Here is a 25,315-nt window from a genome sequence, read left to right as displayed (position 1 = left end):
AGGGCAGCATAGGGGAAATTACATGTACTTATTAATTGAACTGAGGAAATGATAAATTGATGTAAAATGAAAGCGGATGAAAAAGCGAGTCGCCGCAAGTGGGGCCCGAACGCACGTCTTCGTGTTTCGCGTGCGATGCTCTCACCGATCGAGCTACCGCGGCACCGGTCCGCTTCCGCGGGTTTACCGATTGGAGCTAAACCTGGCAGCGTTAGCCGGTGCTACACCTCACGGCCTTGATGGTGAATATATAGAAACTTTTTTTGTCGCGTAACGTGTAGGTGATCTTTTTGGTGTTAGCCATGAGACATAGTGGTACCGTGAAATTGCTACCGGCGTGATATTTCTGACTATTAAATTTTTTTGGGGGGTAGCTTAAGGTCCTAGGCCTGGAAACAACTTTCTGTGGCAGCACAACCAAAGCTACGAGCACTCGCACGCACGTGCGGGGCTTCTACTCTTGTGTTACTACGCCAAGTAGTGCCTACGTTTTACTGCTGGTTTACAGGACCAGGAAATTCAGACATGAATCCCGAAAGCAAGAAAACTCGGAACAGCTAGAAAAGGAAATTATTTTCCTATGCGAGCTTTTTTATTTCCTATGAAATAAACTTTGATTGAAAAAAAAATGTTAATAATTTTCCTCGGACACTAAAACTGCTTACGTGAATTGAATTGAACTTTATTTCTCGTTCATTCAAACAAGGGCAGGCTGAGACTAAAGGCATACAGCCTGACAAAGCTCTCAGACCCCGTGAGGGACAAGTTTGACAGCAGATCAGACACACACGCATAATTATGCAAGTTACAAAAGACTCGATTGCTGCGAAAAAAAAAATATAGGAACAGTGACAATTGTCATCGTGTTCAAATACCGTAATATTATTAATGCAATGTACACCATGGCTGAAGCACAAATAAACATTTCAGATTCTAATGATGATCCAAAATTATAGAAAAAAATTTTTTTCTTAAGATAAACGTTATGGAAACTGTAGAGCATTGTAAAGCAACACCATGGCGCAAAAAAAGTCACACATACTAATTGGGTGTTACAATAATACAAAATAAAATGGAAAAGAAATGAAATTGGAAAACCGGACATGAATGCATACAAATATAAATGTATAATGCAAGGAACACGCAGAAATATTTAATGAAATGATATCATGTGGATCCTGAAAGGAAATGTGTAATTCATGGCAAAAACATTGTTCATTCAATAAGCTCATTTATTCAATCTTAAGGTATATATATGTCTTCCTTATTTAACCATCTTCTTTTTGAAATGTACTTAGAGAAGTATTTAGGAAATACAAATTCACTGTATCTTTTCATTATTTTTTGTGGACTGACATACGAACGTATATTTCAAGTAATTGGTTCTTGTTTTTCGTGTGTGTTGAGTGCTGTGTCGCAAGAAGTATCTCGAAAGGTTAGGGGTACTTCTTGCGAATGCGAAGCCATGTTCATAGAGCTCGGGACGTGATGAACGCGCTCATTTTACGCACTCATGGTATGGCGACACCTCCTCCCCATTGGGTGCCACGTACGTGACGTGTGAAATGACGCACGCGTTAAGGCTGTGTCACATGCTGCGACTGGAACGACGAAAATCGGTGCCGTCGCAAGCGTCGCAATACGATTTTTAGAGGGCCCATTTCACATGATTGCGATTTCAACAATGCGACTGGTTGCTGGGTTGCTGGACCAGGGTTGCTTACTGCCAGCTCTCGTGGCACACGGTGTATAATTCTTTTATTGTGATGAATAAAACGTTTGCATTATAATATTGTTGACTTTTCTTTATTGGGAGCAAATAATATGCGTGTTTTGTAATTTAACAACGTGTTGAAGATAACGTTTGTTTCTGAGTGCGCAACGGCGGTTTCAGAAGTTCGGTGCGATGAGACACGGCGCGCGTAAACAGCTGTTCGCAGCTGGTTCAGCGCTGTGTGTTGTCTGCCTTCTATGACCCTTTCCTTCTGCCTGCGCTACAACGATGTACAAGATGACCACTCAACAAGTTCATACAGCTTACCGCACATGCAGAATTCGGTTGCCACGAAGTCGTCGTGCCAGCCCGACGAGCTACCCGTGCTTCTGGGGAAATGATGCGTGTACGCTGCTCGTGATTGTGCTTATGCGGTGCCTGCTTCTAGTCATACTCAAGCGCCAGCCCAAAAGGCCCGCCTCTGCCCCTGAACGAAGCCGCAAATGATACGTGTGCTTACTGAACGTGGAATGGAAATCGTGTTGTGAAATTCAACCTTAACGCTAGCTAGCCTGCATGGTCCATCGCGGTGCGTGTGCTGGGAATATATATATATATATATATATATATATATATATATATATATATATATATATATATATATATATATATTGATACAAGGCAGAAACATAGTTAAACAACGCGCGCAGGTTCGTGCGCCCCCCTCAAAAGGACAACGGCGCATTGGAGGAAAAGACGAAACAATGGCACGTGTTCTCGCCGCACGCCCTCGCATCGCAGGCGGCCGTTGTCGACGTCTACAAGAAGAAGACGAGGTGACGCGACGCTCGAGAGAGAAGAACAAGGCCTTCCTGATCTCCCGTTTAGAACGCGCTAGTGCTTTTTAGTTACCCCCAGGGCACAAGTTAGCCCACAATAAATAGTTGTATCTGGACTCCCTTAACTGTCCGTTACAATATATATATGGGAGTCCTCTCTGAATATTTCTAAAGGCGCCAAAGCCGACGCATCAAATTTTTTGAGCAGTTGCCGTCACTTTTGTAGAAACCTGTACATTGTGTCATAACATTCTAAAAGACACGCTTCTTGTCCACCTTGTGTCTCGCGCTGGCCTGAACTTCTAACAAGAATACCATATTGATACGCACAATCAATAATGGAGGCCGGCGGCATGCAGGCGCACTTGCCGTTGGGTTTTTCACCTTTCTGCTCAGCTTCGCACGGCGGTCACGGTTAGCTTGTTCTGTGGAAATAGCTTTGTAATGTTATTAGATATTGTTACGTCCAAGCGCGTAAAAGGGACGCGGGGATCTAGAAGAGAGGAGAAGAGAAAAACGAAGACTGTGCAGCGGCCATTCCTGTTGTTCGTAGCCTGCCGTTCCAGCTCTCGCACACCTAAATAAACCCCTTTTCCCCGTGCTTGTAACAAATTGGTGGATGGTGCGGGGTACACCTCGTAACCACGGAGCCTACGCTGCTACAACTGCGCCGAAGCCGTCGACTTGCCGGACTTCCGCCACCATCACCTGACATGACTGAATACGCCTGCCAGATTCCCCAAGGTTCTGACGCGGCTTCAAGGCTAGCACCTGGTGTTCCGTGGCAATACTACCGGGTGCCACTCACTTTCGGAGGAAAAGCCGGAGAGGATGTCGACGAGTGACTCACAAACTACCGAAGGGTGAGCCGATCTAACGGTTGGAACTCGACCGCACAGTTGTCAAATGTGGTGTTTTCCCTTACCGACACAGCGCTAGTCTGGTATGAGAATCACGAAGACACGCTCACTTCATAAGAGCTTTTCGTAGAGGAGCTCAGAGCGTGTTTTGGAGACTCTAGCGCAAAAAAGAAACGCGCTGAACAGACGCTTTCGCAAAGAGCTCAGATTCCCGGCGAGACCTGTACGACTTATATCGAAGAAGTGTTGAAACTGTGTAAAATAGTGAACTCTCAAATGTCTGAAGAGGACAAGGTTGGACATTTGTTGAAAGGGATAGCCGAAGACGTCTACAATTTTTTGATCGGCAAAGAAAGCTTGGATTCCGTGTCTGACGTCATTCGCCACTGCAGGGCCTTTGAGACGCTGAAGATGCGACGGATAATACCGAAGTTTGGTCGCCTGGCTAATGTCACAACGGTGGCTAGTGTAGACCCGAGTTCGTGTGTTGAGCTTCCATCAACAATACGGCAGATTGTTCGCGAAGAGTTGCTCCATCGGGAAGAGCTGTACCGTTGCACACCCGGCATCGCTGGTGCGTACTTACCACACGAGATGCGAAACACTGCCGTTTCGACCGCATGGCAACCCACGGTTCACACAGCGACCGTCGAGTATAGGTCTACCCCACAAAGGAGAGGGACCATAAGCCATCACGATCATGACTACGACCAACGCCCTCGTCGCACGCACGCCTCCCGGCGGCCGATGCCTAGCCATGATGAATGGGACCCACCTGCTGGCTATGCAGTCGACAGCAACATGCGTTACTACGTGCAAGAACATCAAAATTTGCGGCCTCTGCCGGTGTGTTTCCAATGCGGTGTCACGGGCCACATAGCGAGATTTTACAATCGTCGCCCAACAACGTGGAATCGTCGATCGGGGTCTTCAAGAAGAACCACACCTCCTACGAGGACAACTCAACAGCCATACACCACCTCTTGGTCAGCTGGCGTCCCTCCCGGCAACGATTATTGGCAGAGAAGCTTTCGGATCCGCTCGCCGGCATCTGACAGGAGTTTGACGCCACCGCCATCTTCTCGTGCACCGCGTTTACGTCAATCGCCATCGCCAGTGCGCCGCTCCGCCTCGCCTTTACAACCGGAAAACTAGCTAGCGCGGCCGATGGGGGTGAGGTCGCTCTACACGTGCTATCGACAGAAATGCCCCCTGCAGTTGCTATGATTAAGAACAAAGTGCATGCACTTGTTGATGGTGTTCCTACAATGGCTTTAGTGGATACCGGGGCAACTGTATCCGTAATGAGTCTCGGTTTTAAAGGTCGGTTGGGGCGCAAAGTTGTATTTCCGTGGGACCAGGCTGCAACGTTTTGTGGAGTGAGCGGCGAGTCGTTGCGCCCTGTTTGTGTGTGCACTGCTGAAGTATCCTTGGCTGGTGGAGTTTTCGCGACGGAGTTTGCAGTCATTCCCCGATTGACGCACGAAGTGAATTTGGGCATCGACTTTTTGCGGCAGTGTGGTGCGACCGTTGATTGTCGTACGGGGGAAGTTTGCGTCGATGGCCAAGTTTCGTCCGGGCTCTTAGAGGAGACTTGCAGTCAAGGTGAACTTTGTGTGTCTGCAGATACTGTTGTGCCTGCGTCCACCTCTGTGTGCGTGCCGGTTGTATGTCGCGGTGAAGTGCCAGACAGTTTCGATGCCTCCGTAGAGCCAATGCATCTAAATTGTGTGAAGAAGAACGTTGTTGTCCCTCATTGTGTGGTATCCATCGGCAACGGGCGTACTGGCTTGTGGACGGCCAACTGCTCGGCAGAACCCGTCCTGCTTCCAGACGGCTTGAAACTCGCCTACTTTACAGAATACACGTCTTCGTCCGTAGCCGTACTAACAGACCCGCCGTGTGAACCTGCTAACCTTCGCCACGTCTCAGACAAAAAGCTTCTGTCTATGATAAACAGGCCGCTCAGCACAAGGGAGCGCCATACCTTGATGGATACGCTTTCTAAGCATCTGTCAGTGTTTGACTTTGCGCAGCCGGACACAGCGTTCTCGATTCCCGAGTCACGAACGCGCCTTACTATCGATACGGGATCTGCGCGCCCGATCAGGCAAAAGCCTTATCGCGTGTCGCCTAACGAGCGCAAGATAATCGGGGAACAAGTGAGTGACATGATGAAAAATGGGATAATACAAGAGTCCTCGAGTCCTTGGGCAGCTCCGGTCATACTCGTCAGAAAGACGGTAACTGGAGATTTTGCGTCGATTATCGAAGATTAAACGCCGTGACTAAGAAGGATGTCTACCCGCTGCCCCGGATTGATGATGCAATTGATTGCCTTCATTCGGCCTCTTATTTTTCTTCAGTGGACCTGCGCTCAGGATATTGGCAAATCCCGATACACCCGACAGACAAGGAGAAAACAGCCTTCATAACCCCGGATGGATTATTCGAATTCAATGTGATGCCATTTGGTTTGGGCAACGCTCCAGCAACCTTTGAAAGGTTCATGGACACCATTCTGCGTGGGTTAAAATGGAACATCTGTATGTGCTATCTTGACGACGTTGTTATATTCGGGCGCACATTCAATGAGCACATTACGCGCCTGGATATTGTCCTCGACTGCATCAAAAACGCCGGCCTGGTCCTGAACTCCAAGAAATGTAAATTTGGTGACCGTCAAACCCTTGTGCTGGATCATCTTGTTGACAAAGACGGTATCCGGCCTGACCCCCTCAAGACGGCAGCTGTTGAGGCATTCAGTGCACCGCAGTCAGTGAAGCAACTTCGTAGTTTTCTGGGTCTTTGCTCTTACTTTCGCCGATTTATTCCTGGTTTTGCTGACGTCGCTTATCCTCTGGCAAATATGCTACATAAAAGACGCACGGTTTGAGTGGACACCCGAGTGCGAGTCTGCATTTCGTCAGTTGAAGTTCCTGCTGACCTCCCGACCTATCCTCCGCCACTTCAATCCTACTGCGCCGACAGAAATCCACACAGATGCTAGTGGCGTCGGTCTGGGTGCCGTCTTAGTCCAGCGTTATGACGACCGTCAGCACGTGATTGCTTATGCAAGCCGCTCATTAAGCAAACCTGAACGAAATTACACGGTGACAGAGCAAGAATGCCTCGCTGTAATCTTTGCAGTTCAGCGATTTCGCTCGTACTTGTACGGACGCCCATTCCTAGTCGTCACAGACCACCATTCCCTGTGCTGGCTCGTGAATCTTCGCGACCCTTGTGGTCGTCTTGCGCGCTGGGCTTTGAGGTTGCAGGAATATAACTTCACTGTTGCCTACAAGAGTGGTCGAAAACATGCTGACGCAGACTGCCTTTCCCGTATGCCACTTACCACGACGGACTGCGACGCAGACGATTTTGATCATCTCGTCGCTCCTGTGACATCTGCTTTTCCAGATATCGATGTGTTCAAAGCAGAACAACGGACAGACACCAAATTGGAGCCACTCTTCACTTCTGCCCATTCAAGTGCAACAAGCAGCTACTGTGTACGTGACGGGCTCCTGTACAAAAGGAACTGCTCAAGCACGGGTGCACGCTTCCTTCTAGTGGTGCCGGAGCGTCTCCGGCCAGCAATCCGTCAGGCTATGCACGATGACCCTACCTCCGGTCACTTAGGCACTGTGCGCACCCTTTATCGCATTCAAGAACGCTTTTACTGGCCCCGGATGCGACATTCGGTTGAGTTGTATGTGGCCAGCTGCATACAGTGCCAACGTCGGAAACGCCCAACCACAGCCCCATCTGGTCTCCTTCAACCTGTGCCGCCTCCCAGCTCACCCTTTCGGCAAGTTGGAATTGATCTGTTAGGCCCTTTTCCAAAGTCATCTAAGGGGAACCGCTGGATAATTGTCTGCGCCGACTATTTCACGCGCTATTGCGAGACGGCGGCTATACCATCAGCCACCGCCAACGAAGTATCGCTCTTCTTACTTCACGCTATTGTTCTGCGACATGGACCGCCTGGTGTTACTATAAGCGACCGGGGACGTCAATTCACGGCGGATATCGTGGAAGAGCTTGTGCGTTTATGTAACTCGCACCTCAGGCACTCGACGCCGTATCATCCGCAAACGAACGGCCTCACTGAGCGCACTAATCGGACAATCACAAATATGCTTTCCATGTATGTTGCGTCCGATCACAAGAATTGGGATAGAGTTCTACCATTTATTACTTACGCCTACAACACCGCCAAGCACGAGACAACCGGCTACAGCCCCTTCTTCCTTCTATATGCTCGGCCGCCCCGGTATACGCTCGACACTGTCCTCCCTTTTTACCACCACGACAATCCTACGGTCGCCGATACGCTATGCCTCGCTGAAGAGGCTCGGAGACTTGCGCGTCTGCGGACTTTGGCGTCACAAGAAAACTCCAAAGCCCGCTACGACGCACGACATCGGCCTGTTGCATATCACCCTGGTGATCTCGTTTGGCTTTGGACTCCTACAAGGAAGCGCGGTTTGTGCCAAAAGCTGCTAGCAAACTACGATGGACCGTATATTGTCATCGACAAAGTCAGCGAAGTGAACTATACTCTCGCGCGCCTCACGAACAATGGTAGACGTTCTGCTAGGACACAAGTCGCGCATGTAGCACGGTTGAAATCATGCACGCCACGACAAGCTAGTTGACTCGCCCAGTGGGCTTTGTCTGCGAGGGGAGGTATGTTACGTCCAAGCGCGTAAAAGGGACGCGGGGATCTAGAAGAGAGGAGAAGAGAAAAACGAAGACTGTGCAGCGGCCATTCCTGTTGTTCGTAGCCTGCCGTTCCAGCTCTCGCACACCTAAATAAACCCCTTTTCCCCGTGCTTGTAACAATATTATAATTCCTTCACTGTAATTTATAGCAATCATCCAGATTTCTTAAGCTAGTCATGCATTTATCTTGTATTAGATCCACATTGTACGTAATGCTTATGGGAGTCATTTCAAACTAGATTTCTCAGTCAGAGAAAGTATAAATGAAAGCCTCAATGTTTATTCCTAACCGGTATTCCTAAACATATTTTATTTGCAGAAATGTCGATAGAAAGCTGCAATTGTTCATTTCGAAAGTGTTAAGCAATGACTATATCTCTAAGCTTATCAATGCGATTTTGTTCCATGAATGCAATTAAGTTTTCTTTCTCCCTCTCATTAACAGCCATGTAATGAAACTGTTCATTTTAATAAGTGTCAGCATGCAAACATTCTCGAGTTTGTCCTGAGCATTTGTCCACATCCTGTAGTGTGTGTGTTTGTATCAAATACTGGTGTTGCAATCGCAGTGATGTACGCGTTTTTTAATATATGTTGCAACAAACTAATTTATTAAATTTTGTTATCAAATCTACAAAATGTGGTCATGTAGTAACGATCACATTTATAAGCAAACAAAAACCTGCAGTTTCAGGTCACATGTTGGAATCTATGCAAAGTGAAGTTTTTGTAAAGTGGTCGTTAAATGCTGTTAAAGTAGCTGTGATACATACAATTGGTCTTATTTTCAACAATCCAACATGTCGTCATTTGCAAAGTTTGTTTATGCAGTGCATAGGTCACAACCTTAATGTCATGTCATGATTATGGACTACACTGTTCACAAACTATACCAAAATGCAAACGGCAGATGCACACTGCAAGACATCAACACAGTGGCGTTTGTTGAGGAAGAGATGGTGCGAGGTTTATGCAGATGAATGAATGACGTGCTTATGTACTTATTTATTTATATACCTCGCAGGCTGCAAGGTCGGAGCATTAGGCGAGGGGGAATAAAGAAGTAGTTACAAAAGGAATAATAATAATAATAATAATAATAATAATAATAATAATAATAATAATAATAATAATAATAATAATAATAATAATAATACTCTTTATTACACCCAATCGTGTCGTCGTTACAATATCCAGCCCGCATAAGCAACATTGCTTGTGTGCGAGGCTGGGCAGTCAGCTGGTAGTACTGTTGTGTACAAATAAATAAATAAATAAATGATAAATATATATATATATATATATAAAAGGGCAGAGCATTAAGAAAAAACCAACAAGAAGCAGCACCAATACAGAGCACCAACTAGCCCAACAACGTGTTTTACTGGCACAACGTTATACAATACTTAACAAATAATAACAGAAAAAATATATGCCCATGCATCCTGTACAGATGGTAAAACCAGCGAAACTGAAACATGCGGCCCCGGTGTTTATCCCAGGGTTAATTCCGGTGGTTTATTAAAATACTTCTGAATTATTGGTTACGTCTGCGTTTCTTAATGAGGCTATGTACACGTTTAGCTTGGGTTTATCCCGTTGTTTATTTGAAATGTCACACATCGCGCTTCGCGCAATCGCCATCACGGAGGGTGCGATTAGTGGTTCATTGTGTTAAATCAGCCGGTCCATCAAAGTCTTTCTGAATTATGTTGCGCATTGTGTTTCTTGATGCGTTAATCATAGTATTTATGACCCAATTAGGCACTGTATTTACCAAGTGACACAACGGGCCTGCACAATTCATTTAATTAAATACAGAACACATTTTTTCAAGCTATTTCAAAGTCAGGGAGAGACTGCGGCACGCGCGTTCTGCTGCGAGAGAGAAACGACTTCACTATCGGTGTAGCCAATGGCCCACCACACCATTGCTGCGAGGTAATTATGTCATCATGATCTTGTATTAAGCCCGTCCCCCTCTGTGTCCCTTCTCTGCAATAATAAACAGATAAATGTATATGTTTAAAATGCACAAGCTTTTCTTTGCCTACCCAACGAGAAACTTGTCCGTCATGCAAGACAAATGCAATGGCTCAGATGTCGAGACATCTGAGCATGCATTGTAGAGGAAGAAGCTAGCATTCTGTGCAGATCGGCTGCTTAGAGAAATTATGGAAGCTGTAGATTACAAACGCTGGGAGAATCTTCAGGGTGTCCTCTGTTAGAAATGGGTGCATTTCCTGTCAGGAAACACATTAATTTTTGCTTCTCCTTTTTCTGTACGTTCTGTTTATTGCTTGTCAGCCAGCATTTACTCGGCATGTACATTAAGCTTTCATTTGTTAGATCATCTCGGTTTTCTTGTTCGTCCTATTTGTTATATCGGAGATCTTTGTTCGATACTCGTTCTGTTCGGTTGCAGCAACGTCACAAAGTGGCAGTAGGCAAAATTTCTGAGAACGGGGCGGAGAGAGCAGCCAATCGGCAAGCGGTGAACTACCCGAAAGTTTACTTCCCTCGTTTGTCGTCTGCTTGGAGACAGTATACTACAAAACGAAATGTTTCTCGTCTTCTAATGAATGAAATCTTTATCTAAATTTTGTCTTCTCAAGCTTAAACACGTTTTCAAATAGTAGCAAGTGTGAATACTACAGTTTATAACCATTAGTTTCTCTGCGTCGTCCCTAGGTGGTGTCGCGCACAGCGAGAACAAAGAAAGAAAAAAAAAGACGACGGGAGCAGTGGTGCACTCTTCAAGAGGCAGCAACAACATTCCAGTGGCTCGCTAGTACCGGTGGTGGGGTCGACTTCGCCGTACAACCAACGAACTATTTGTTTCGAGAAACAAAAGCGACGCCGTAGTTCGCTTTCTGCCATTTCTTCAAACGCGTTTCGCAATACCACCCGCTCTCCTTCCTCCTCGAGCAACGCCAGCTCAAACACCGAAGTTCCCAACGCAAGCGCCATTTTTCTCAAGTTAAACTATGGATTGGATCCGAACGTGCTAATAAGCTGCCGAAGCCACCGTCTGAATCCAATCCAATCCACCAGACGCGCCCTGCGACGCCGGTCTCGTAACTAGCGATGATCACTCCAAACTTCCCAACTCCGGCAGGGTTCGGCGCCTAGCAGACGAAATGATCGGTGGGAGGATGATCGACAGGAGCGTGTCGTCATTTTGACGTCACCAAAACGTGGCCGCGCCCCGAGGCTGGCGACGTCGCGCGGAGTAGGCCAATCGCGCGCGCCGGTAACCGAACGAACGCTCCGAACAACCATTCCCGATCGCACCCCTGGGGCGCGATCAGATATATTTTGTTCGATACGCGTTCTGTTCGGTTGCTGCAACGTCACAATGTGGCAGTATGCAAAATTTGTGACAACGGGGCGGAGAGAGCAGCCAATCAGGAAGCGGTGACCTCCCCGGAAGTTTACTTCCGTCGTTTGTCGTCTGCTTGCGGACAGTATACTACAAAACGAAATGTTTCTCGTCTTCCAAATGAATGAAATCTTTATCTAAAAGAATGTATTTTTTCTTCTCAAGCCCAAACACGTTTTCAAATAGTAGTACGTGTGACTACTGCAATTTATAACTATAAGTTTCTTTGCGTCATCCCTAGGTGGTGTCGCGCACAGCGAGAAGAAAGTTCATATCAGGAGGAGAAAGTTCATATCAACAAGGGACTGAGGCAGGGATGCCCTTTATCCCCGCTGCTGTTTATGATCTACATGGTGAGGATGGAGAGGGCGTTAGAAGGAAGTAATATCAGGTTTAATCTCTCATACAAACAGGCGGCTACACTAATAGAGCAGCAACTCCCAGGTTTATTTTATGCGGACGGCATTGTGTTGCTAGCTAACAAGCAAAGTGATTTGCAACGTCTGGCTAATATCTGTGGACAGGAAGGCAACAATATATGTCTGAAATTTAGTGTTAGAAAATCAGCTGTTATGGTATTCAATGAAAACAGTGAACAGACAGTGGAGATACAGGGCCAAGAAATACCTCGGGTAACAGAATATAAATATCTTGGTATATGGATAAACGAAGCCAATGGATATATGGAAACACAGGGAAAAAAAACATAACAGTAAAGGGAAAGAGAAATGCAGCCATAATGAAACACAGAGCGCTATGGGGATACAATAGGTACGAGGTCCTAGGAGGTATGTGCAATGGTTCGAGGACTTACTTTTGGAAATGCGGTTGTTTGCTATAAATCAGGGGCACAATGAGGACTCGACGGGAACCAAAGGTCAGTGGGTCGCCTCGCATTGGGCGCTCACGGGAAGACTACAAATGAAGCTGTGCAGGGTAATATGGGCTGGACTAGTTTTGAAGTGAGGGAAGCTCGCAGTAAAATTGATTATGAAAAACGGCTGAGGAATATGGAATAAAGTAAATGGGCTGGGAGACTGTTCAGGTATCTGTACAAGAAAAACATTGATTCACAGTGGAGGAAAAGAACTAGGAAGCTTACCAGCAAGTATGCGGCCTGTAGGGTGGACAACACAGCAACGAAAGAAGGTCAAGCTGAAAGTCAGAGAGGCTTATTTAATCCCATGGGTGGCGGCAATGGAAAAGAAACCAGCCATGAGTAACTACTTAAGAGGAAAAAAACGAAATCAGGAAAGAAACCATTTGTGATAACTCAAAGGGAAGCTCATTACTTTTCGGAGCGAGATCGGGATGCCTTAGAACACGCACCTATAGAGCGAGATATAAGAAGGAAGACGAAGCATATGCTTGCTGCGGTAAAGCTAGGGAAACTACGGAGCATGTTTTATTAGAATGTGAAGACGTCTACCCAGCTGTCGATTTAGGCACCACTGGCCTCCTTGAAGCCCTTGGGTTCAGAGGGAGCAGTGGTAAAGCAAACATGTCCGCAATAGACATTACTAAGAGGCGACTGGAAGATTGGTGGAAGAAAAGTACACTCTTAACATTTTCACCCCCTTATGGGTGTAATGCGGGTGTATTTATCTTTTCACCCTTGTAAACATCCTTGAAACACCCTTTTTTAACGGAAAAGGGTGTTCAACAAGAACACACCCTTGGAACACCCCAGTCTTTCTAATTTACACCCTAATTATAAGGGAGTAAGTGAACAAGCCCACAGTATATGATAAATGAACATTGGCTACACATGAAACGCGCGCTACCTGCGCTTGAATCAGGTAGCTGCAATGATTAGATCGGGGCATCTAGGCAGCAGCGCACTGGCTCCGAACAGCGGTCAAAAATGAAGTTTCCCACGAATGTTGATATCGAACGGATGACACTAACGCGCAGACTTTGTATAGCCAGATATCTGCAAAAGGCTTCATATGATCAATGGCAAAATATTTATAATGCTATCACTGAATACTTAAAGGTGTGCAACCAGTTAGACTGTGAATGGTTAGGAGTGAGGGCTAATGGTAAATAGCTCACCAACTTACGGTTTGTAGATGACATTCGCATACTCAGCAACGCTGCAGACTATTTGCAACAAACGTTTGAGGACCTTGGCGAAGAAAGTGTAAGAGTCTGATTGAGAGTTAGTATGCAGAAGAGAAAAGTAATGTTCCGCAGCCTGGCGAGAGAACGAATGTCATGATCGGCAGTCAGCCTCTAGAACCTGCGCAGAAATACGTTTATTGAGGTTAATTACTCGCAGGGGCCTCTGATCAAGGATATTAACAAAAATAAAAAATTAGCTGGAGAGCTTACGGCAGGCATTATTAAACCATGACCAGGGAGCTTACTGCTAATCATTGCTTTCTACCGTTACTAACGTATGGGGCCGAAACTTGGAAGTTACCAAAAAAGCTTGGGAAGACGTTGAGGATCGCGCAACGAGCGATGGAATGAAAATTATTAGGCATGACGATAATAGACTGGAAGACAGCGATGTGGATTAGAGAGCGAACGGGGATAGCTGATATTCTGGTTGACATTAAGACGAAGAAGTCGTGCTGGGCATACATTGCAAAGCGTAAGGGAGAGAACTGCTGGTCTATTGGAGTTGCAGAATGGGTGCTAAGGGAAGGGAAGCACAGTCGAGGACAGCAGAGAATAATGTGGACGTGATGGAATTGGGAAACTTGAAGACACGTGGAACCAGTTAGCACAAGACAGGGGTAACCCGCCGTGGTCGCTCAGTGGCTATGGTGTTCGGCTGCTGAGCACGAGGTCGCGGGATCGAATCCCGGCCACGGCGGCCGCATTTCGATGGGGGCGAAATGCGAAAACACCCGTGTACTTAGATTTAGGTGCACGTTAAAGAACCCCAGGTGGTCAAAATTTCCGGAGTCCTCCACTACGGCGTGCCTCATAATCAGAAAGTGGTTTTGGCACGTAAAACCCCATAATTTTTAAGACAGGGGTATTGGAGATCGCTGGAGAAGCTTTCGTCCTGCGATGGACGTCAAAATAAGCTGGTGATGATGATGATTATGTGATGACATCCATGCCAGCTTCGCGGCATGTCATTCATGTTATGTCATACATGCGTGTCATGCACGTTCTGATAGCTCGATTTACGTCGATTGCGGGGGGAGGGGGGGTAGTAGCGGCGTAGCCAAGTGGGGCACGCCGGGCACTTGTAACGCTCACTAACAGTAAATTTTTTGCTACTATGGCAATGGCCCCGCTCCTTCCTCCTCCACGATCAATTGGGACCCCCCCCCCCCCTCACACGCAAAAATTTTCTGGCTACGCCACTGTGGGGAGGGGGGTGTAAGATTGCTCTAGACCCCTCCCCCTAACTTGTCAACGGAAACAGGGGAGGGGAGGGCAGCTGGCGCCGGGCCGCTAACCTTAGGCAGCCCAATTACCGGCTGCATTTCCCTTTGGACGTGAATACTGCTCTAATGTCATTACACTGTAGGATTCGTGGCTGTTCGAGGGCATGCGACAATAAAGAAAACACATACAGCCATCAGCAAGTCTTAGCTTGAGCAGATCTTTGGGAGCAGGGCAAGACTCTCACACAAAAAAAAAAAGAAAGCTTGGCACCCCTCTTACATGCATTGTCAACTCTGGGTCACCGCTGAGTGCACATTTCCGGTAAAAAAAATCACACAGGAACTCCTCTCGGATTTGTCTAAGTATGCGTAAGCATTGTGACTCTTCCTCATCTACACGCAGTCCATGTCGTTATCAATGTTATGAGACTTGATCCGACGACTATAAGCGGCAGCGCTGCGGCGACACGAGCTGCTGAGGTCGGCGGCGCCAAGTGAATGGTGCAAGCAAAGTACTGCAGGTGACGGGGCCAGGTGCGCTGGTGACGTTCCGTTCGTTTTGAGCCGTTATCGCTCTTTAGCACTTCTCATCCGCGTCGAACCATTATCAACCGTTCTCCAGCGGCGGCTGCTTGTGGCACAGCCGCGCGAACCGTATCTTGAAAACGAACAGCATTGTGGGCAGAGTGTGCCCACTGCTGAAAATTTCACGCACTGTGTTCTCACCGTTTACTTCGCTTTGAAAACAGACGCGCGTACACCTATGTTGAAAGTGATCTGCGAAAAGCGCATAGTGCGGCATGAGCTGAAAGCTTCGTGAGCGCAGTGTTCTCGCCGCTTCGGTCGCGTTGAAGGGAGAGCTAGTACGAAGGCACGGAGTAAGACCAGGGGTAGCACACTCTCAAGTTCAACAAATGGCCACAGAGGGCGAAAAAATCGACCGCGCGGCGCTGCTAAAGAAACAGGCATAGTACACCAATTAAAAAGGTTCCCCGTTGAGCACATTATCTCCCGCTAGAGGCGCCGTAGTAAGCGCAATTTTAACCTACAAACTTTCTTCAACAGTAAACGAAGCGTTTTTATTGTATGATAAAGACTACAAAGACTACACTGCAAAGTATAACATATATTTTATGTGTACAATAAATGCTCAAAAAAACAATGCATCAATGTCCCATTTGCCTTCAAGTTTATTATCAAGTTCAAGTTTACTGAAGTTTATTATGAGCATATGTACAACAGGAATCTACTGACACACCCGCAGTCAAGGTGGCTGTTCGAGGTGTGCTGGCTGCCTCAGTGTAAGAAAAAGAAAGTGGGTGAATGTCGACACCAGTGCCACTGCTTCTTGCCTCTGACCTACGCGTGCCTCCGCAGCATCTCTGTCCACAAATGTGCTGGCGTGGCGAGGCGTAGGAGTCATCCGAGAGAAAGAGTATTGTTTACATGGAGAAGTGGCTGTTCAGATTGCCTGTTGCATTCGCTCAAATGTTTCCTTGGCGACTAGGGTGACACACCCGCAGTCAAGGTGGCTGTTCGAGGTGTGCTGGCTGCCTAAACAAAAGAAAAAGGAAGAAATTGGATGAATGTCGATACCAGTGCTATTGCTTCTTTCCTCTTACCTGCATTTGCCTCCACGGCCTCTTGGCTTGCGGAGTCTGTATGAGGGAGCTGCTGTGGCTAGGCGTAGGCATTGTCTAAGCAAAAAGAAAAGGCCATCAAATGGGGAATTATGGAAATAAATGCAGTTGTTATGCCTGCTTCTTGCACTCTTCTTGCCTAAAGTTTTCCAACACAGTGTCCAGCACACACCAGCACTTTGACTGCTTGTGCTTTTTACGTACAGGTGTTGCTGCGAGATCCTTAGTATGGCTGCATGCAGCATTGTAACACTTGGTGGAGGCATTTGAAGTGGTAGCCAAAAATATAAAGAATCATCCTTGTCTGCATGAATGCTTTCAATTTCTATATGCAGTGGTAACTATCACTATTGGTGCAAGGCCCCCCACATCTATGCGGCAAGTGCCATAGCTCGAAACTGAATTTTTTCCTTTAGTGTTTCACAAGGTGTCTGATATGTCCACATTAGATGTGATGTGTTTGTTTTTATTTATCCCAGTGTGGATAGAGCATCAATAAATTGTTTTTTTTTTAATTTTTGCGTGTCTTGTTTTTTTGTTTATTTCTGAATTTATCAAGCAGCAGTCTCATGATGCTAAAGTGACTTATGTAATGGCAATCAGCTTTTGTTTTGCAGAAAACGCATTTCCTGTCCCATTGTTTGACATCCTCTCATTCGCATAATTTTGCAGTGTTCTACCTATATTGACTTGCTTGACCTCCACTAAAGAGTCTTGCATTTTCAAATACGACTCTTTCCTTAAGATCATTCGACACTTCTCATAATTTCTGTACCTTGGGCTTCTGATACTCTGCATTCACCATTTTTGCTTGTTTCTGACTAGAAATGTCTTCTTTAATTTAGAGCTTAAATTTTACCTTTGGAACACACGGAAGGGCTTGCCATTGCATATCTGCATAAAAGGGAAACATGTTTCATTAAGCATTTGCAAAATCCAATTGAAGATTGATGAATGCAGCTTGCAGTGTGATATGGCTGAATGAGCCATAAAAGTAACTCATCTCACTTGGTAAATTAGAGCACATATTAGTGTGATGTACATGATACGTTACACTAATGTGGTGGGTTCTCTTGCTTATACAGCAAAATAATCGGTGCGCGAGAAAAAATTTTTTTTTTGCATACCCCAAGCTTGTACACACTGATTTAAGGAAAATGAGCTGGAGCTGTCCACATGATCTACTTATTTTACCTGCGAGTATGGTCAACAAAAATGTCTCCCAGTGGTATTTGAGATTATGTCAGTATTGCATATGTGCCTGTTGTCTAAAATAATTGAATTTTGAGAATGCTCGCAGTGATGTGATGTGGATATCTGCAGTTTATGGATACATGTAAAGGACTCAGAATCAAGTGCAAGTGAACGGACCCACAGGCCCGGAGTCGATCATGCAAATAGATTCGCTGCACAAATTTGTAACCAGAAAAGATATTCCACATGAAATGGCATGCAAGGAAGTGTTGAAAATATTGCACAGTTAATAAAACGCCTACGCTATTAATATGTGGGTTGATGCACTCGTTATGCAAAACGGAGGTGAGGCGTGCAGACAGGACACAAGAGTACAGTATTTACAAGCAAACAACACGAGCGCCGCCCACTTCTCTACTCTCGTGTCCTATCTGCACGCCTCACCTCTGTTTTGCATAATGAATCCTTACCAACTAGCTCAGCTTTCTGTCGTTCTAAGTCTCGATGCACTAGATTTCGTCCGCATTAGGCACTCGCCTCTTGATTACTTCGTGGCACAGAAATACTCGGCATCAGGCTGTTTTTCTGCTGTGGCCTTTGTAGAAGCGTGATGGTTCAAAGTGCAACAATTAAACAGATTCTTTGAGTTGCTTGTGGCTTCGCCAGTACAATTCCGGTGTGCTGGTCCGCCTGTTCAGCAATTTCCCACTGAAGGGAAACCTTCAAATAAAAACACCGCTGCGCATGTAGAAAAAAGCTCTACTGTGACGCTTCTCAAACGATTGTGATGCACCACAAGAGCTGCCTAATCGCGTGATATTCTCAACAAGGAGATACAATTGTTTACTTACATGTGAAGGTATATGCCAGAGCACTTCGGGGCTTCGGTGGCACATACGGCACGAGTGTGCCATAGCATCCGATGTCGACGTCGCGATCGCATGTTAAACCTAAACTGTACGAAACTACTACGCATCCAAAAAACAGATTCGAAACCGAAATTCGCGTCATCCTTTATTGCATGAATGCGTGCATCGTGATTTACACAAGTCACGGACTTATAGATCGCTTTCGGTAAACTTAATATTAACGCATCACCTTCATAAAGGCATCAGGTATGCGTTTTTAGATGACAAAGCATAAGGTGTCCTGTACTTGTTTTCAGCTCTTTCAATAGTAATTGCACTGGTCACATTGACCAGTAGCAACAGGGCGGCTCCCTAGAGGTTCCCACTTTTCCGGCCCAGCTTTTCCTCTAGAGTTGTTCTACTAACTCTATGATTGTGACCTTTTCTGGTCGCCGCAAACAGCGGAGTTTCCATTCCTAAATATTTCTTGCTCCGTGCACAAAGGTGAATTCACTCGCGGCGGCGGGTTCTATTTTGAAAGATATCGTGCGGTACGGACCGGACGGATGGTTTTTCTTGTTGGGTAAGTATAGAAATGCTTACGTTATAAAAAAAATCGCAGGGTTCGCGAATTTCGCGATAACAACCAACACCAACCTACTCCCCCGCCCCCCGCTGAGCGATGCCGTCTTGATCGCCCCCTCCCAACCCCGGGAAAAGGGACACTACCTCTATATCTCAGTTGAAGAAACGATGATGAAATGTCAAGAACGAACAACGACAAGAACGGCATTTCCTAACGAGTTGTCTTATGGCCTCCGAGATTCCCGCGCGAAGCTGCCGCGCGCGAACCTGGGAGGCCATAATTGGCCGCTTAATAGCATAAAAAGACAAAAAGATAATGCCAAACGACACAGTTAAAAATTCAAACAAGGAACTGATCTTAGCTATACTGTTTGGGGAAAAGAAATAAAAAATTAGACAGCCGCAACACACGCCACTAAAGCCACCACCGCCGGCATAACGAGGAACTAACAGTTGGCAACATTCATTCACGCTTCATTGCTTCGTCCGCTTCGTCTCCGCAACGAGAGCCGCCATCCTTTCGCGCCGGCCGTTTTGTCATAGTTCTGTTTTTCTGCAAGTCCGTGCACGCAGCTCATCGGTAGTTTCACGGGTGCACGGCATCGCATTGCGACCTGCGGCATTTTCTCGTGTTCCCGCAATCGGTGTGAAACATGTCGCATGTAAAATATTTGATAGAAGTGCCTCACGCCCAAGTCAAGCCGCCGTACGAGTGTACGCCTGTGTGCCCCGTTCTCGGAAGCGTCGATGGGTTTCCGGCATGCGGATTTCAGGTACGTGCAAATGCGTTTCGCCCTCCTATTGAGCTCCGGAGCAAAGCGTGAAATATTTCATGTGAAAGATGCAGTGACCGTCATCATGGTGTGAATTTCGAGCGGCAAACGAGAACTGTGGCACTTAGCGCATACCGCGGCTGCTAAGTCAGCGTGGAAATTGTTTTACGTTACCGTAATATGTTGCTGTCAGTCTAATCTGCCGCTTGTGGACAGCTAGCCCATTGACTTTTGCTTGTGGCAGCGATAGGTATATAAATGGAAGCGGTAATAATTTTCGAGAGCAGACAATTGTTTCGCTCGATGTTTGGTCGTGTTCCATGGCGTTATGAAAGCTAGAAAACTAACTGGCTTGATCGTGCTTAGTTCCAACTCTAAGGGGCGTAACGTTGGCGTTGTATATGTTTGTTTTCCGTGCCGCGAGTACCACTTTCATGCTTTTGTTGCATGAGAGTGGTAGCTGCTGCGTGCCGTCTGGCCAGAATACAATAAAAGCAATTTCCTCACTTTCATGCGTATGCAATGTGACGTAACAAAATTTCCAGCGTTTTATTCGGAGCGTAAATATCCAGTATAGTTTAGTAGGAAACTCAAATTCTATCTTGGCTTAGTAGGCGTGAAACAAGTGAAACTCGCATTCCTTTTTGAATTTTTCGCCCAAACCGCACCGCCCGCAGATGCGTCATCGGGTATTTGACAGTTGCTTCGCTACGTGAGTTGTTTTATGCGCCAGTATTGCCCGGTTAAGTATCCTGTTAATTTATGCCGACGCTCGTTCACCTTAAGTTTAAGCGATTACTATCCCGAGTACCAGACGATGCCAAACTTGTTGCGAGGTGTAGCAAACGCGGGAAATTCAAAGTGGCGTGGCTACAAGTTCCTGTTTTTACGTTTTTTGCATTCAAAGCCAACATACACAGTATCACTGATTTATTTCCATTTATGCTGTACTTGATCAATCCAATCTGACAACTGTATTTGCTCTTTAATGTTCTCCATTTACTGCCAGAAAATGCTTGAATTTTTTTCAGTATCCAAGTGACGAAATATTTCACTGACGGTCGTGTGTGAAACACGCAAGATGACAAAACTGATAGCAAAATGATGAGATGTTTCTTTTATGGAGTTTGGACTCGACTTTTGGTGAGGATGTCGATCGACCTTGGGCCTGGTGACAGCTCACCCGACATGGCCAAAGTGCAGCCTATCAGTTGAGTGCTCCCGAATGGACCATCAACATCGGAAAATGAAGCAGAGCCAGGTAGGGGCAATTTTTTACTTTGGAACAGAATACTGACAGCTGCCTCTTTATTTAAGAACTAAATAACGTATTTACAAACCAATCGTTTCTCTTTGTGCAGCCTACACAGAATTGTTTTTTGCTTGTTATACAAATCTTCAGAAAGCAGTTCTTCTGAACCCTTTTTGCATGCACAAATAAATAAAGAGGAGTGCACTTTCTGAAGAAATTGATGCACTGAAATTTTTCGTGTTTTTCGTGTTCGTGTTCACTTCTCTACTCTCGTGTCCTGTCTGCATGCCTCACCTCTTTTTTTGCATATTAAATATCGTATAAATTTAACCATGCTTTTTTACCACAATGCAGGGGGAAAAGGTTCTGGTAACACCATGCATTCAGTATGGTGGCCCAGACGTGCATGCAACCTCCTTCATGTGGACCAAGAACTACTCTGCAGTGTCTCGCAGACTTCCATGCGAAGCCCTCAACATTCTTGTCTCAGTGGAATGGCTGCTCATCTATCTGCGTGTCCATCACCAAGACGGCCAGTTGTAAAGCTCCTGTACCCGTTTAAGAAAGCTTAATGATTTTTTATTTAGTTTTCACGGTTGGGCGTACAATCTTAACATTTTTGATGTTTCTAACATTTTTACCTGGCACAAAGTGGTGCAATAACTTTAAACCAGTGTAATGTATTTAAGTGATGCTCACTCTAATGCCTATCTGGTTTTGTTAGTGTTTAAGAAATTTGAATGTCTGATGAGGTAACAGCATTTGAATTTGTCATCGTGGCTCGTTTCAATGAGCTGCTAGGAAATAAGACGCAAAACTTATCAACGCCAGTTGTAGCATTTTTGTTTTCATGACTACAGTATACACGTTTCAAAAGATGAAAAGTGGGGGAGAAGCCTAAGGAACATAATCATCCTAGGATTGTCATGCCCTTACAACTCTGCAATGGCTAATGCCTCATACATCTTGGGAGCACATTAGTCGCAATGCCTACAGGTATACTTGATAAGAGAATAGCTTGCACCCAGATTTGCCACACAGTTGATGGCTGGTGGCTTTTGTTTGTCGACTTCATGTTACTACTATGTATTCAATATTCATTTAGATGTAGAGGACACTACAGGCACTGAAGTATCAAATGGCACTTGCATTTCAGGGGACAAAGTGCCCAGCATGCCTGTCACAAAACGTGTTCTAGGGGCTACCTTGCCTCTATAGGTAAATGGACACCAGATGCTCTGTGTAAAGTGTAATAGGTGTACTTGTCTGGAGTGCTTGAAAGATGTGCTACGGGCTGTACTGGCACTGTATGAAGATAATGCATGGTTCTAGAAAGCCTGCAGCTGAGCATCTGCCACCATACTCAAGGACCTGTCCTAATTTATTTTGTTGTTGAAATTTAGGAGCTGCAATGAATAGTTGTAAATGTGGCAGTGTTGTCAAACTAAAGCACAAATTACACACCTCGAATCACACAATGCACTCTGAAAGTTTTGCTACGTGGTATCTGTGTTTTCTGCCTGACCTTATGGCACCTTTACGAGCAATCGCAGGTGATTGCAGCTGCTGAGGCTTTATCAACTGGCAAGTTGAAAAAAGAATGCTGTGCCACCAGTGTGGCTGCACATTCCGAGATGCAACTATCTTGAACCAGGTGTTTGGCAGACAGTACCTGTGCAGCCAAAGCATTATGTTTGAGCCCTATAGGCAACTAGGATTCACAACTGCCCACAAGTGTGCTGTCACAACAGAAAGTTGAGAACAAGCAGCATTTTTACCGGTGTTCAAAACATTAGTGCAAGTCATTCTTTCACCAAGGCTGGTAATCATGCATATGTAATGAGAACAGGGCATTTGTTCCACACAAGGGGTCATGTGTCAAGTTTAATTAGATCAGTAGTCTATGAGATAGAATTATATAAAGTATACCTTTTGTTCCTCAGTGGTCTCTTAGAGAGATGACCATTTTCGGCAGTTTAGTTTTGACTTTTTATGTCTAGATTTGGTGTGCATATTGCAACTATAGCTAACAGTCAGTGCTCTGTCCTGCCCAGTTTTTATGTTGTCTTTGTGATATTTGCAATATTTTGCAGTTCAGCTGCAAAATATTGTCCATACTATTATATATTGTCTATACAAGTATATGTCTTTACTATTACTAGTTTTCATGTTCAACTTTTGTGCAGTGCTCACTAGTTATTACTAGCCATGTTTTTTTCACATATGCTCTTGGATTGTTGCGCGAAGTGACACGGACACAGACTGCAAGCAGACAGGACGAGCGCTAACTCACAACTAAATATATATATATATATATTATAAGAACATGACAAGGTATGAAGACATCAGTTAAATATATCAGGAAGTAGGGAAGTCAAAAAAGGAAACAACAAAAAGACACTACTTCAGATTAACACACGTGTTGTGAAGATACTGAAATTCGCATTCTAACAAAGATGCATGGATAACGTAAGTCTCTCTTAATCTTTTAATGTGGAATGCCTCGATTATTTCCCGTGTCGTTTGACATTTGTGTCTTGAAAGAATTTTTGTGTCTTCAAACAAAGGTTTACAACCGCAATTGAAACAATGTGATGCTAGATGTGAAGCATTAGGGTTGTAATGTGAATGTGTTCTTTTAGTTTAATATTAATGCACCTGCCGCTCTGTACAATGTAAGTCTTCCCGCACTTGAGAGGAATCTGATAAACTATACCAGTGTTACAAGGCACAAAAAGGGACACATGTCTAACGCCGCAATCATCTTTTCTGTTTAGCCACCCTGTTCAAGTTTCCTATTTATCATAGGCACATTTTAGACAACTTGCGGGGACGAGAAAACTTTATTCACGGCATATCTATTGGCCACGTTCCATAAACCATGGGATAATCTATGTACATAGGGCAACACAGCAAACTTTTTTTCTGTTTTTCTTGTTTCTTAGCCTGGCCTTTTACCCATTTTAAAAGCTTTTCGCAGGTTAGTGATAATAAATGCACAGGATAACTAGCCTTCTCGAGCCTATCTATTTGTTGTGAAAAACTGTTTCATATTGTGTGGACATGACTATCTTATTCAGCTTTTAAATTTGCCATTACTAATCATGTCCACACAATATGAAACAAAGTTTTTCACAACAAATAAATAGAGAGGCATTCCACATTAAAACATTAGGAGAGACTTGCGTTAGCCATGCATCTTTGTCTCTGTTAGGATGTGAATTTCAGTATCTTCGCAACACGTGTGTTAATCTGAAGTAGTCTTTTTGTTGTTTCCTTTTTTTACTTCCTTACTTCCTGATATGTTTAACTGATGTCTTCATACTTTGTCATGTTCTTATGCTGCGGTTTTTTGCAGTCACCTATATATATATATATATATATATATATATATATGTTCTTCGTTTCAATAAAAATTTAGTTGAGAGTTAGCGCTCATCCTCTGCTTCTAGTCTGTGTCCGTGTCACTTCGCGCTACAATCCAAGATCATGTTACTGTACCAACTCGCCCAACTTTCTATCCTTGTGTTAACATAGACACACTCAGACTTGTTCTTACTTATGTGACCGGTTATTTTTGTACTTTATAATAAGATGCAGTGCTTTTCGAAGGAAAACATGTGATAGTTCGTAGTGAGGTTATTTAAAAAAAGCTGTTCTGCTTAAAATTTAATTGAGCAAGGCTGTGCCATTATTCGGTGCTTATGTCTTTGTATTGGTATGGTTTTACTCCTCTTCCATTTTACTTTTAAAATGTGCAAACATTATTATGTAACCATTTCTCTTTAATGAAATAATATATACTTTTCTTCTGACATTTCGTCACAAATTTTACAATGATTTTGTTCAATTAGGTAACCTTAGACCAGCTGATTGTTCTGGTAGCTTAACTTACAATGCCTGTGGGATATTCAATGCAAGCACATGGTGAAAAAATAAACTAATTTATTGGGTATAAGCAGGTCACTGGCAGTAAGTGGAGCATACATATATTTCAGGAAATAGTGCATGCTTATATATTGAACAGCATGCACAGCTACACATGCTGTTTTGTTCGTAAATGCTGAAACATTATTCTAAGTGGAAGCGCTTTGTTGCACTTTGTTCTTTGGCTTTCAGTGCTACCTTTAAGTCATATATGTGAAAGTAC

General features: G+C 44.9%; 1 long non-coding RNA gene across 1 annotated transcript; it reads right to left on the bottom strand.

Moving 5' to 3' along the window:
• Positions 1-16,045: 16,045 nt before the first annotated feature.
• On the bottom strand, positions 16,046-17,603 carry LOC126519723 (uncharacterized). Its single transcript, XR_008610127.1, has 2 exons — positions 16,496-17,603; positions 16,046-16,427 (listed from the first exon to the last, which is right to left on the bottom strand). It is a non-coding gene; the product is annotated as an uncharacterized lncRNA (long non-coding RNA).
• Positions 17,604-25,315: the final 7,712 nt, after the last annotated feature.

This window comes from Dermacentor andersoni, chromosome 10 (assembly GCF_023375885.2).
Source record: "Dermacentor andersoni chromosome 10, qqDerAnde1_hic_scaffold, whole genome shotgun sequence".
NCBI classification, from domain to species: Eukaryota; Metazoa; Arthropoda; class Arachnida; order Ixodida; family Ixodidae; genus Dermacentor; species Dermacentor andersoni.
The sequence above is the reverse complement of the archived record's forward strand: the minus strand, read 5'-3'. Positions and strand labels throughout refer to the sequence as shown.